This window comes from Rosa rugosa, chromosome 3 (assembly GCF_958449725.1).
Source record: "Rosa rugosa chromosome 3, drRosRugo1.1, whole genome shotgun sequence".
NCBI classification, from domain to species: domain Eukaryota; kingdom Viridiplantae; phylum Streptophyta; class Magnoliopsida; order Rosales; family Rosaceae; genus Rosa; species Rosa rugosa.
In genome coordinates, this window is record NC_084822.1 from 39,046,078 (window position 1) to 39,059,973 (window position 13,896).

Sequence of the window (13,896 nt, forward strand, 5' to 3'; positions counted from 1 at the left end):
TCATCTTGTATCTTAAGTCTGTTATGTGAGCAGCCATTGAAACAACAAATGCATGCGGCACATGTGCCTGGCATCCAACTTCTGGCATTGGCATGCCCAAAATTGGTACAACGGTTCTAAGATAGTCGTTTACCCTCTTCTTCCTTTGAGCTTTCCTCAATTGTTTCTTCTCCTATTGGAGAAGAGGAGACTTCTTGAGTGGTCTGTTCCTCTTTTTCTCCTTCTGTACTCAACTCAGCTGCTTCAATACATGCCTACATGAAAAAAAAAAAAAAGGACTAAATACTGTTTAGTCCTTGAGCTTTTGACCATAAAACACTTCAGTTCCTGACCTTCTAATTTCACACGTTTAGTCCCTGTACTTCAAAATTTCATACCAATAGGTCCTTGCCGTCTAAAAGTCGCGGCGAAATGTCTATTATGCCCTCAGTTTTTTTTTAATTAATTAATTATTTTATTTTTTTTGGAAAAGAAATTTTTTTTTCTTTTCTGTTTATTTCCCTTTCTTTCTTTCTGTTTGAAAAAAAAGAATAAATAAAATAAAGAAAAAAGAATAAATAAAAAAAAAGAGAAAGAAATAAATTTATTAAAAAAAAAAACTGAGGGCATAATAGACATTTCGCCGCGACTTTTAGACGGCAAGGACCTATTGGTCTGAAATTTTAAAGTACAGGGACTAAGCGTGTGAAATTAGAAGGTCAGGGACTGAAGTGTTTTATGGTCAAAAGCTCAAGGACTAAACAGTATTTAGTCCAAAAAAAAAATAGAAATGAGCAGGCTGCAGGCACATACTTGCTGCAATTTTATTTGGTTAGAAATTGGTAAGAAAATTATAGTAACCTTAAAGACCTAAAAACAATAAAGTAAGAAGGCGAGATAGAAAGGGTTTGCTACTTTGCTTCATTGGCAGCGGCGGAGCGTTGGACGGCGCCGGTAGGGTAACGGTGAGCTGGGCGGGTGGCACTACCAGGTGTGTTGGGCTTTAAATCAATATGGTGGCTCGACACACAACGATGTTTCACAGTTGTCTGAGTGTTGTGATCACACAACACCGAGATAGACGACAAAATTTTCCTCTTGGGACAACGGTTAACCACCGTTGTGTGATGCATTTTTTGTACCAGTGTTGATTCTTTCTGTAACAAACATATCAAAAGCTTCAGTGCCTTTAATGGCCTCTAATCCTCTATAGGTAGAGTTTTGATGAATAGAATTTCTCTGTTCATCTATATTCTTATGAAAGAATAGCAGTTGTACCTAATCATCATGTTCATCATTAAATGAAAGAGTGGTTTGGACTTTGGACTTGTCATTCCAAATCCACTATAGTCTAGTCTGATCCGGATTGCATGATCCTATGGTAATGCAATCTAATGTGCTGTGCCAAACGTGACCTTGTTTCCTTGTCCATGTCCTCTCCAAAACCGCAGAGACCCACACTACAGAACGTACAACGGAACTTTACCACTTGCGCCCCCTAATATAGTGTATACTAGCAAATTAGCCTGCGCGGTACTGCGAGTTTGTTTTTTTTTTTTAAAGTTTCATATGTAATAGACAAATACTTGCAATCTAAGAAACATCGGCGCGAGTTAGAATATGATTTATTTTGTTGTTAATAATAGATTAGCAACAAATGTAATACAACACAAAATAAACTTTTTACATGATTAGTGGAAATTTACAAATACAAAACAGAATTGTTATCCCTTAGAAAAAAAATATATATATGACAGAATTGTAATGTCAGTCAAAAGCCGGAGACAAAACCGTCATTTCATGAGCAGTTGTACGTGAATAGTAAACTCAGCTTTTGTTATATGTATAATTGTCCCTTACATGAGTAGAATAATACTACATATATGGACTAATTCATATGATTGTAAATAAGAGAACCAGAAGTTTAATAGTGATCACGGTACTCTCTGTTTTTAATTAAGGGGTTTTAATTTGTCTCCAGTATGGTTCTCTGACTTCTCTCTATAAGCTTAAGCACTAATTTAACCTAAACAGGTTTCGAGTTCGGTCAATTGGCCAAGCTAGCGAGCTAGCGAGGACACCGAACCAGTCAAGAAACCAGACAGAAATTGAGAGTACCAACCAAATCCACAGGCTCCACAGCTTTTGCATTTCCCATGAGTGTACCTTCCAACCATGCATTTTAATTTCTTTGACTCGGTACGTAGAGTTTGAAGTTTTCCTTTCAGTTTTGATTATTATCAAGTGAATTATACACTATAAATAACTCTTCACCATCTGTCTGTCTGTTTCAACACTAGTAACATCTCATTCTCTTCTCTTTCTTTTCCCCCTAGGCTCGGCCATTGTTAACTGAAACCCACGGGTTCTGCTCTATAGCCTCCTTATTATCATGCCGCCGACTAATCTCAGAAGCTTAATAATACCTCTCCTTCTCCGAAAATCACTTTTTTTGTCCTCAGCGTGCAATATTTAATTTACCCTTGTCTTGTAAACTTTGCCTACTTCAATTAAAAGCTCGTACAAATTAAGCTAGGATCACAAGTACTTAAAAAAAGTTATATTGACTTGTACAACAGGTTTCATAAACTAATTTAATGTAATATATATTTATTAAAAAGTTGATGTATGACAAACATCAACACACCTTAGACTTCCCCTGAAGTCACAATTAAATACAACACAGAGAGGGAATAACCTCAGTCTAGCTTGTTACGATGGTTCAAGTAAAAGATGGCTGTTCTTATCCTACCAAATGAGGACATGCAGATGCTCATCCTCAAAAACCTCGTATTTGATTTGACGAACATACAACTTTACGTGGGATAATGCGAAAGTAATTTCCAGCTGAGAACGTCCAACAAACCCCAAAGAGAGAATCGGGATACAAAGATAAATTGCTATTTACTTGTTTCTTGGTTCTGGATATAAAATATGCATTTCCTTGCCAGCAAATTAAGGCCAGTGTCTTGCTAGCTAGCTTTGGTCTGTAATTTCTATTTTGCAAGATTCTGAGATTTTAATATTCTTCTCTTTCTCAATGATTGTATCTGAATTTAATTTTGAGGCTAAGTTAATTAGAAGTACGAAGTTTCATTAAATGTTCTTCAGTTCTCCTTTTGTTTTTAACCATATTCACGTTTTAAATTAACAAAAGTTACTGAGTTTGTCTAAAGAACTTCATGCACCTGTGATTAACGAAAGCTAGTTGTGGGAAGAGTATGATAAGATCGATGCGACAGAGATGATGACTTGAGAGTGAGCAAAGAATAAGCTAACCCACTTGGGAAGTTAGAATATCTGTCATGCATGGTTGGGCGTGCTAGACCAAGCATGTTTGTAAAGAGCTTAGAAGATCAAAAGCCACACGCACTCCATATCGTCTTGATTAACTCATACATGTTTGAACCCAAAATTAACATTTTTTCCAGACAAGGGAGACTCGAAGAAATTGGGCCAATATCCGTGGCCCAAGCTATTTATTTCCGACAAGTTCGGAATATATTGTTTAGACGTACGTTAAATAAAGCCTACTTGGAGGCCAAACAATATTGAGGCAAATTTGAATATTCATTGATTTACTATTTAATTATCAAGATATTTGATAATTAATGGTGATTTGCTTGGTTGTCAAGACTGTGCGAGATGGGAAGATTATGCAAGACATCAAGAGCGCGAACATTTTGGGTAGGAATCAATCATCTTGATTGCAATCATCAAGGAAAGTATGATTATATGTATACATAGTTGCCCATGCATGTTAGGTCCAACGGTGGACCAATTGAGAAACAATGCACAAGATTCCCATGCAATTAAGGGGGACGTGCAAGCATGGACTCTTATTGATTAAGGAAGGAATAGTTTGGTGGGCCATCATCACTCTTCGCTGCCAATAAAATGGAAGGAACCATTAATTATACATGATTGCATGGCTAATAAGTCCCCGCGCGCGAAGAGTCCTCGCGAAGATATATATGAACATATATATGTGCATATCCTACAGTTCGCATCCAAGAAGATTGCGTCCAGGACTCTAAAAGGCAATTAACCTTTGCCTATATTCTAGCGACGACAGAGTTAATCTTTTATTGCCTACGATAGCTATCAAAACTATTAAGAGTTTTGATTTGATTCAAGGCCAATAACTGTGGCCTAAAATATAGTATTTCATTCCTATTAGGAAGGTGAATCTACAAGCAGCCTATATATAGAGGCTAAAGCGATACAACAAGGAAGAACTCTTCAATCAACTAATCTCTACAATTATCCAAGTCTCCCCGGAGCAACCTCTCTTAACAGTGACCACACTCCAGTCCCAGTCTCCTCAAGAGCCGACTGTCAGTGCCACCAAACCAACATGGCGACCGTACTTCCAACCCCAGTCTCCCCAGTACCACTGCCACCGATACTATCTCGACCAGCGAAGCAAGGGTAACGCCCTCGCAACCCAGCGAAGCTAAAGTCACGCTTTAGCAAACCCGTGCTTTCTCCCAACTTCCCAGTGATTGCTCTGCTTAGTCTACAACACTAAGTATCGATTCGGTGAACGCAAGAGACCACACCAAAGTCCTTACCCGTAAGGCAAGAAGTCCTTTTCCGAAAGGCATAGAAAAAAACCTTGTGACGAGGTTGGTGCTCTCCTCGTCCACAGCGTTTGGTAAGAAGTCAGGTTAAGAGACTCCGCCGACGACTGCACCCCACGGTGCTGGCACGCCCGCGCAATCACAGCAGCAAAAGAGACTGTTTGCTACCCGAACTGGTTTTGGAGCCAAACAATATATATATAAGATTCCTTCATTGCTAACCAACAAGGCAACAAGCATCAATGAACCTCTAGAACTTGGCCCCTGACAATTAAGTTAGCCATCCACTGATGCTCATTAGACCTCCTGCATCAATTCTTCCCAATTGAGTCCTGTAACTGTATAAGCAGCGATAGAAAAACAAGTACTTCTTAAATGAGTTTAACTAAAGCACAAGATGCCTTATTATGTTTAGTCTTCTAAGTAATGAAAATCGCAATTCATACTTGTTCTAAACTGAGCAAGCACCATGCCAGCTAATGAAGGACATACATCTCCGTCAACTTATTGTATACTAAGTTTTCTGCAATTTCTATATGAGAAGTTTACAATGAAAGTGATCTGTTAAGATAAGTTTTCTTCTTCAAAAGCACTTAAACATCTCAGCAATTTATGCAAGAAAATACTAGATAGCTAGGATTAGCCGCAGGGTCAAGGCTGACTGCATTAGATATATAGACAGAGACAAGTATAATTAGTAGTCCTCTATACCTAACGCGATAACTATAGTCCGAGACTACATAACCAAGTTCACCAACGGCAACCACAGCTACATCTGGGGCAACATTCTTGTCTTCTTGATATAGATGTCTGCAAATTAAGTTCGAGAGCAAGATCGAACTTGATCACAGCCAAATAAAATACAGCCCCTAATCAGGATCACACACTAATGTTCTGATTTGTGTCAAATTGTTGCAGGTAATAGAGTAGGGTTGAAATAAATTCTTGATCTGTCCACCACTTAACACCGAATTGAAAATTGTCATTGGAAAATTATTACGCTCAGAAAATAGAACTATGTTGTTTCACTAGATCGAGTTTAAGCTAAGCAATGTTATTTTTTTTTTTTTTGAAACAAAGGTTCATTGCATTAGATGACCAGCCAATAAGCCAGAGTCTAAACATACACTTAAAGACAGAAAAATGGCGGGGTAACTACCACGCTCCTATCTAAGTAATGTAAACTCATTACAAGTCGATTTTGAGCCCGCTTTGGAAGCGGACCCATAAACAAAGAACAACTCCGTGTCTTCTAGGGCAAAATCATTGACTAGCATCCCCATTAGCCAGGCGCGCAATTGCGGTACCAACAGAAAAGCCACTTCCCAGCAAACAAATAAGAGTCAGTTCCTCATCTATAAGCCGCTTCCGCCAGTCCCACTCAAGATAATTACCAATTCCGTGGAATCATGATCTAAAGTACGACTAGCACTTTAAAGACCTTAAAAAGCCCAAATAACCCAAGTAGGTCAAAGTCTCAGGTCAGGCCCGCCCGACGCGCTAAGTAATGAATGAGGGTGGCAAGACACCCTCCTTGGCAGCCCATAACTTAAGCCTAGGCTTAGAGCCCAGCAGCCCAAGTCTGAGCCCAGGCCCAAAAACCCAAGCCCAAACCCGAGCTACCCAAACATGAGCCCTAACCCTCAGGAACCAAGCCGCCGCTGCCGCCGTTCCTTCTGGCGGCCGCCCACAACTGAGCCTGACCATGGTGGACTCAAATCACAAAACAACCAACGCCTCCAAGCACCTGCACAACAGCCCGACGCCAACGAAACCAAACTCAAAACCTCGATCGGAGGCGGTCAAACACAGAAGAGTGCAGAACTACCGCGCTTGCTCCAAGCCCACCAGAGATCAGTAGAATCCGATCCCCTCAATACGCAGATCCGAACTCCAATCGATCAAACACCCGGATCCAATTCCACCCACCAACGATCAGGGCAGAAACCTCCGGCGCACTCCTCTCGACGCTGGCGTCGCTATGCACAACAGATCCGGCCGGAACGCGGCGCCGCTGCTAGACTCGAAACCCTAGGTTTCGCTTTGGAAGCCAACGCTTGTTGAAGCCATCTGCTAAAGATGCTCTTACGCAAACAAAAATGATGGGTTTGTTACTTACTTGTGAAAGTTGTAGCTAAGCAATGTTATGTTTGCTAGCTATTATAATTAATAAGAAGGACTAAATATTGTTTAGTCCTTGAGCTTTTGACCATAAAACACTTCAGTCCCTGACATATTCTTTGTTCTTTATTTTATTTATATATATATATATTTTTTTTCAAACAGAAAGAAAGAAAGGAAAAAAAAAACAGAAAAAAAAAACAGAAAAAAAGAAAGGGGAAAAAAATTCCTTTTAGAAAAAAAAAAATAATTAATTAATTTAAAAAAAATAACTGAGGGCATAATAGACATTTCACAGTGACTTTTAGACGGCAAGGACCTATTGGTCTGAAATTTTGAAGTACAGGGACTAAACGTGTGAAATTAGAAGGTCGGGGACTGAAGTGTTTTATAGTTAAAAGCTCAAAGACTAAACAGTATTTAGTCCTAATAAGAATGATCAACTCATCATGGTATATTTTGTTACTTGTTTCAATTTTATGCATACAAGAAACATAGCCATATATGATAACCAATAAGCGCAAGTTTTCTAGCTTAAAATTAAGCTCGATAATTTCTAATGTATAGAAGGAGGGAACCAATCTCAAAAACTCCAGTCAAAACTAAGATAAGGACCAGTACAGCAGTACCGTTCCTTGTTCAGGCAAAGAGATAAGAAATTTAGATAGCTCCAGTCAACGAGTTCAGAAAAGGACCAGAGATATTTTGGTCATACAGATCAATCTTTGACTGAAAATCTTCAATGATCTGTTTATTTGGGGTATTTTTGTTCTTTTACCTTGTAGGGTTTCCACTAGCTCCGTTGTATATATCAATGTCTCCTTCCAGATTATAATCACCCATTGCCAATTTGTTCTCTCCAAATTCTCTGGCCATCTCAGTTAGAAAATCAGGACGAGGCAGAAACAGAAACAGAAAACCCTTGCTTTTTGCAAGAAGCCCAAAATCTTTTAGTTCGTTTTGACCATTGGCTTATCCACCATGGGAGACACCACTCTTGAGTTTTTAAGGCCGGCCAGCTCTCTTTTTCCCTTTACATCTGCTTGCATTTAGTCTATTTTCCTTTCCTTTTACATGAAATCAATTTGTTGTCCCCCGTTTCTGAATTCTAATGTTGGCTTGTTCCAAATTTCCGGTTTGAAGATTTTAATGAAATCGGTAGAATGGGAAAGCCACTCAAGGTGACCCATTTATAACTTGTCTGTTATAGATTTCTTTTTATGCCTTCTCAATGCCTGTGTTGTTTTCGCTTCTTTGGTTTGTTTATGAATTAATACTAGATATGTGATACTAATTAATCATGTTCCACAGGAGGATTGTTTTCAGTAATATTAAGATGGCAATCACTGATTGGGGAAGCTATTGCACAAATTGGTCGTCTCTGTTTTTCCTTCTTTGTTCCTGAACTCTTTGGCCAGATCAGAACAGCTACTCCACAACTATGTCCGAAACCTCGGCCCCAACCCCTGCCTCTGCCTTGGCCTCGACCATTTCCACCCCTTCCTTGGCCACGATCTCCTAGCCGGCAACAAAGAACCTTCGCCACAGTCTCGCGGGTACTGCGGTCATACTCTAGGAGGTTTGGTCACCATTTTCATGTTGTTGGGTCGAGCCATTTTCTCTGTCTGGTATCTCTTCCTTCTCTAGATTTGAGATTAAGGTTTTTTAGCTATAATGCTACCGCCAACCCTAAAATATTTATATGGCCGTCCAAAACCTCAATCCTAAAATTTCCTCATTATAGACCAGAAAACTGTTTTCTTCAACAGCTCCAGTGCTTCCTTTGGGTTCTATTCTTCTTCGTTCAGATCAGCTCATAGAATGCCTTCAAGTTGCATTTTTGCTGTGTGTAAGAGTTTGTAACTTCCAGTACTAATCAAATCTAAAGTTAAAACATTGCACAGATAGAAGTTAAGACATAGAGCAGAAGCAACTTTTTTCCATTGAAAAGCTTTTTAACTTTCAGCACCAATCAAACATCCACAAGAAAAAGAAATCCGCAGTCTATTTGCCCCAATTCAACACAAAAGCAAAGCACATGCACTTGAACTATTAGGAGTGATTGTTATGTTGCTATGTCCAAGGGTGAATTCAAAGAAGTACAAAAACCTTGGGTGAAAAGGCCTTTGCTATTGTGTTGCCTGGTAATGAAATTAGGACTGCTTGTTGTTGGGAAAAGTAATAGAATGGAAATAACAACTCCAACCACAAAAGGATAAATATGCAAGGAAATAAAATGAGTAAAAGAAAGTGAACACCAGATATAACGTGGTTCAGCAAAATGCCTACGTCCACGGGGCAGCAACAACAAGAACTTCCACTATGATAATGTGGGTACAAGAGATACACAACTTCAAGAACACTACTTGAAGGAAACTCTCTCTCTCACTTGTTTTGCTACCTAACCACAACTACACTCTCAACATGCAGTAAAACACTCTTCACTCTCTACTTGGATGAAGATGTTTTTCTCACACCGTTTGTAGTTTGGGCTCTCTGCCACTTTTGGTTTCTGCCCTCTCTTTTTGCTTCTCTCCTTTTGCACACCTCTGCCGAGATGGGAATATATATATACTCCTCTCTCCAGCTCCTTTAACAAGAAAAGGATTAGGAAAAAGGAATAGTTGCATGCTTTCACTTTCCATGTCTTCTGTCTTGTTTGCTGCTACTTTAATTTACTTTCTGTCTCTTGCTTTCTTTCTTTGCCTCCCACGTTCTTCTTCCTCCAATTAAGGAGGGATGGCCCAACAATCTCCCCCTCCCGACTTAGATGGAGGGATGCGTCAATCCTGACGCGCTTCTGCAAAACTCAAACTTTTGTTGTGGGACAACTTTGGTCAACATATCTGAAATGTTCTTGTTGGTGTGGATTTTCCTCAACTGGAAAAACTTCTTTGACACTGCATCTCGGATCCAATTATACCGATGATCAATGTGCTTAGTGAGAGGGTGATACATTGAATTTTTGCTCAAGTGAATAGCACTCTGACTATCACAATGCACCACATAATTTTAATGAAATTATGTTATGTTGCTATGTCCAAGGGTGAATTCAAAGAAGTACAAAAACCTTGGGTGAAAAGGCCTTTGCTATTGTGTTGCCTGGTAATGAAATTAGGACTGCTTGTAAGATATACTATTGAGTGAATAAGAATTGTTTCGAAGGTTTCGTGTTATGTGAAAATGCTTCTGGTTTCCTACATGTTGTGCGCACTTATCTACCTTATCACGTTTGAGACTACATAGTTTCTATTGAACTCATCTATTTATTCAAAAATAGTCAAGGAAGCCAAGGAGTGAAACAAGCAAAGGAGAGGATTTGGATCCTTTCACACTCTAAACCCGACTTTTTGCACGAGTCACTGATATGTTCGAAATCACAATTTTTAAAGGATTAATTTCAGTTTACCCCCCTGAGGTTTGGGGGTGTCATCATTTCACCCCCTCTACTTTCAATTTTGAATTTTTACCCCCTGAGCTTTTCAATTTTCCTTAGCCGTGCTCAATCTGTGATGTTCCGTCCAAATTGGACGTTAAATCCGATAATAGGGCCTACTTCGAAGGCTAAAATGGTCATTTTATGACTCAAAAAAAAAAAGAACAAAAAAAAAAAGAGATTCGACCTCTCTCCCCTCTCTTCCTAAAACCACTCATCTCTCTCTCTCTCTCTCTCTTCTGCTCCCTAGCCTCGACCAGCGACGGCGACCCAGTGGTTCTCCACCGTTCGGCCACCTTCGACTGAAAGTGTGGTTGATCTAGAAGACGCGAGAGCAGCTCGAAGCTTCTGACCCGAAAATGCGTCGACGACCCGAGGAAGAAATCGGCCAGAACGCCGTCCTCCGTCCACCTCTCCGAGGCGGACCACCGGCAATAGCCTCGTCTCACAGTCGCCTACGTCCCTACAGTCTCGGATCATACATGCATCGACGGTGAACGGAGAATCGACGACTGGAAGCTCCGAGACTTCTCCGGCGATTTCCGCGAGTTCCCGCGACTCCGGCCACCTTCTGGGCTGCATTTGGTATGAAATCTCATCTCCTCGTCATACTCTACAAGCATGTACAATTAGATTTTGAATTTGATCGAGTTTTGACAATTTCGTTTCTGGGTTCCTCTCGGCTTCGACGCCGTCACTGACGCAGGCGACTTCCCCGGCCTTTCTGAGCTTGGTTTCTGGTTCGACTACTTCTCTGGACGAGACCTAACTTCGATTAAGAGCTAAAGTCTGGAAATTTCTAGGTGGGTGTTGTTGAATCCTCAGTTCATCGTCATTCAAGTTTCTGGAAAACGTTTGGTTCCGAGATCGAAATAAGGTGAGTTGAGTTACATCTGGTTTTGGTGAATTTCGACTGTTGTTACATTGTTCATCAGTTAATGAACTGAGTTGGTTGGTTTGGTTGAAATCAGATTATCTTGGTTTTGTGTGAGTTGAGTTTAATTTTGAAGGAGTTGGAATTGTGAGGAATCTGTTATGGGTATCGCCATTTTAGACTGAAATTGATTGCTATGTTGTGTGCTCGCTGTGAATCGGAACCTTGCTGAGATTGGTGAATTAGATTGTTGTTATTCCAGTGAATTGGTAAAAGATGTGAATAGGTAAATGGTTTGTTTGTGTATGTTGTTAATTGATCATAAGTAAGGGAAGGAAAATAACATATTGGGTGGCCTTAGTAAATTCGGGTGCACCTAATATGTTTGAAATTTAAGTCGTTGCTTGATTTACTTCGACATAGTCGTCAGAGGGTTAAACTGAAATTAATCTTATTTTTTTTGTCTTGAAATGACCATTTTAGCCCTCAAAGTGGGCCCCATTATCGGACTTAACGACCAATTTAGACGGAAAATGAGACATTGGGCACGGAAGACAAAAATTGGAAAGTTCAGGGGGTAAAAAAGTGAAATTGAGAGTCGGGGGGTGAAATGATGACACCCCCAAACCTCAGGGGAGTAAACTGAAATTAATCCTTTTTTAAAACATGAATTACCAATCATCCAACCACTTTTTCTTATTCTACGCTTATTCTTTATTTTTATTTGTTTATATTTGAGACCGTGAAAACTTTGGATCACCACCATAAATAATTCTAATGTCATGTACAAAAAATTGTCCAGAAGATTGATATTTTCTTGATAGCCAAATCCGACATCACAATAGACGATCGAGGAGGGAGATAGAAGGCAACAATGAGAGATGGTCTCGTTATGAACCCAAATTCATCTCTCATTGACGTGATTGTTCGCCGATAGATATGCATTAAGCCATTAAGGTCTTGATAAAATTCTATTGCAACAAAAATCAATGTAATTGTCTTGCATCCTTTTTTTTTTTTTTTTTTTAAAGGGATTTGGAACCCAGCCAAGCTGAGAGGCTCATCCCCACGCCTGACTTATTATATTAATATTAGGGTTGGGCATAGAGGGAGACATAAAACCTTGACCTCTAGCACCAGTACAAAAATCCTCATAGAGTACATCCTGGATAATCACAGGAGACCCATCTAACCAAACATCATCTATATAATTAAGACTAGCAAGATGCGCCAATCTATTGGCTACACTATTTGCTTCTCGGAAGATATGCCTAATCTGAACAGAGTGTAAAGATGTCAAATACGACTTACAGTCATCGATAATGCGCCCTAACTCAGATTGATCTTCCATAGTTTGTTGTAACGCAGCAACCACAAGCGAGCAATCACTCTCTAGGTCAATGGCACCCCAATATTGGTGAATAGCCAAAAGAAGTCCAGCCCTACAAGCCTCTGCTTCCATGTGCGTAGCAGAAAGGACATGAGGGAAATAACGAGCCATCACTGCAATACAAGTACCAAACTCATCACGTACCACAATACCCACACCACCATCCCTAAACTCTGGTATGTAGCTACCATCCACATTAATTTTCAGCCGGCCACGAGGGGGAAGCTCCCATTTTGTTCTAATCCTTGGGTTCTTTTTCAGCCCAACCGGATGATGTTTATGAAAATCCTCCAGGAACTTCGAAGCCCACTGTGCTGCACTAGAAGCATTGAAGCACGTGCCCTCCCAAAGGACATTGTTCCTCTCAGTCCATATGACCCACATGACCATGCAAAACAACTCAAATTGACCTCCATGCAATAATTCCATGACATTAAGAACCCATTCCTCCAAATGACGTCCAGGAACATTCTTCACATGCACACCTAAGTTACTAGCCAACCAAGTACCGCCAGGAATGTCACAATCCTTAAAAAGATGAATGCCATCCTCAATTGAACTATTGCATAGAACACATTTCATATGTGGGAGAGAGACACGTCGTGCAAGGGCAACTTTAGTAGGTAGAATACATTTTAAAACTCTCCACATAAAGGACCGTACCTTAGGAGGTGTACGTGCATGCTAGAGTCTTCTCCAGAATTTACTATTGACCCCAAAAGAACCATTAGATGCAGACGCCCTAGATACTCGATCAACTGCATTCCGAGCCACATGATATCCAGACCGAACACTATAACAGCCCTTCTTGTCATAGTACCATGTTAATCTGTCCTCTGGACCACTCGTACTTAGAGGAATGCGCCCTATTATTTCAACTTCTGAAGGCGAAAATAGCTCCTGTAGCATCGCAAAATTCCACTCATGCAGATCACTAACAATTAAGTCAGCCACCCGTAAATTCTCTAATCCATCCGGGGGTCTAGTGAAGGGCTTAAAACTGAAGGGAAGAGGCATCCACGGATCAGACCAAACCGAAATATTAGAACCATTACCAACCTGGAACCGTAGCCCTTTCTTCAGCAATTCTCGTCCAAGCATGATACTCCTCCAGGCATATGAAGCTCCACCCACCAACCCAGCATCCAAAAAACTACAATCCGGGAAATATTTTGCTTTATAGAGTGAAGCAATAAGGGAGGTAGGGTTTTGTATGATTCTCCACCCTTGCTTAGCAAGCAACGCCTGATTAAATAGAACCATATTCCGAAACCCTAATCCCCCTTCTGTCTTAGGCAAACAAAACTTCTCCCAAGCTAGCCAATGGATTTTCCTATCGTTCAACTTGTCACCCCACCAGAATTTAGCCATTAAGCTATGCATCTCCTGACACAAGTGTTGCGGTAACTCAAAGCAACTCATTACGTAAGTAGGGATAGACTGAGTAACAACCTTGATCATAATTTCCTTCCCTGCAGCACTCAACATCTTCTCTCTCCATCCTCTTCCGACC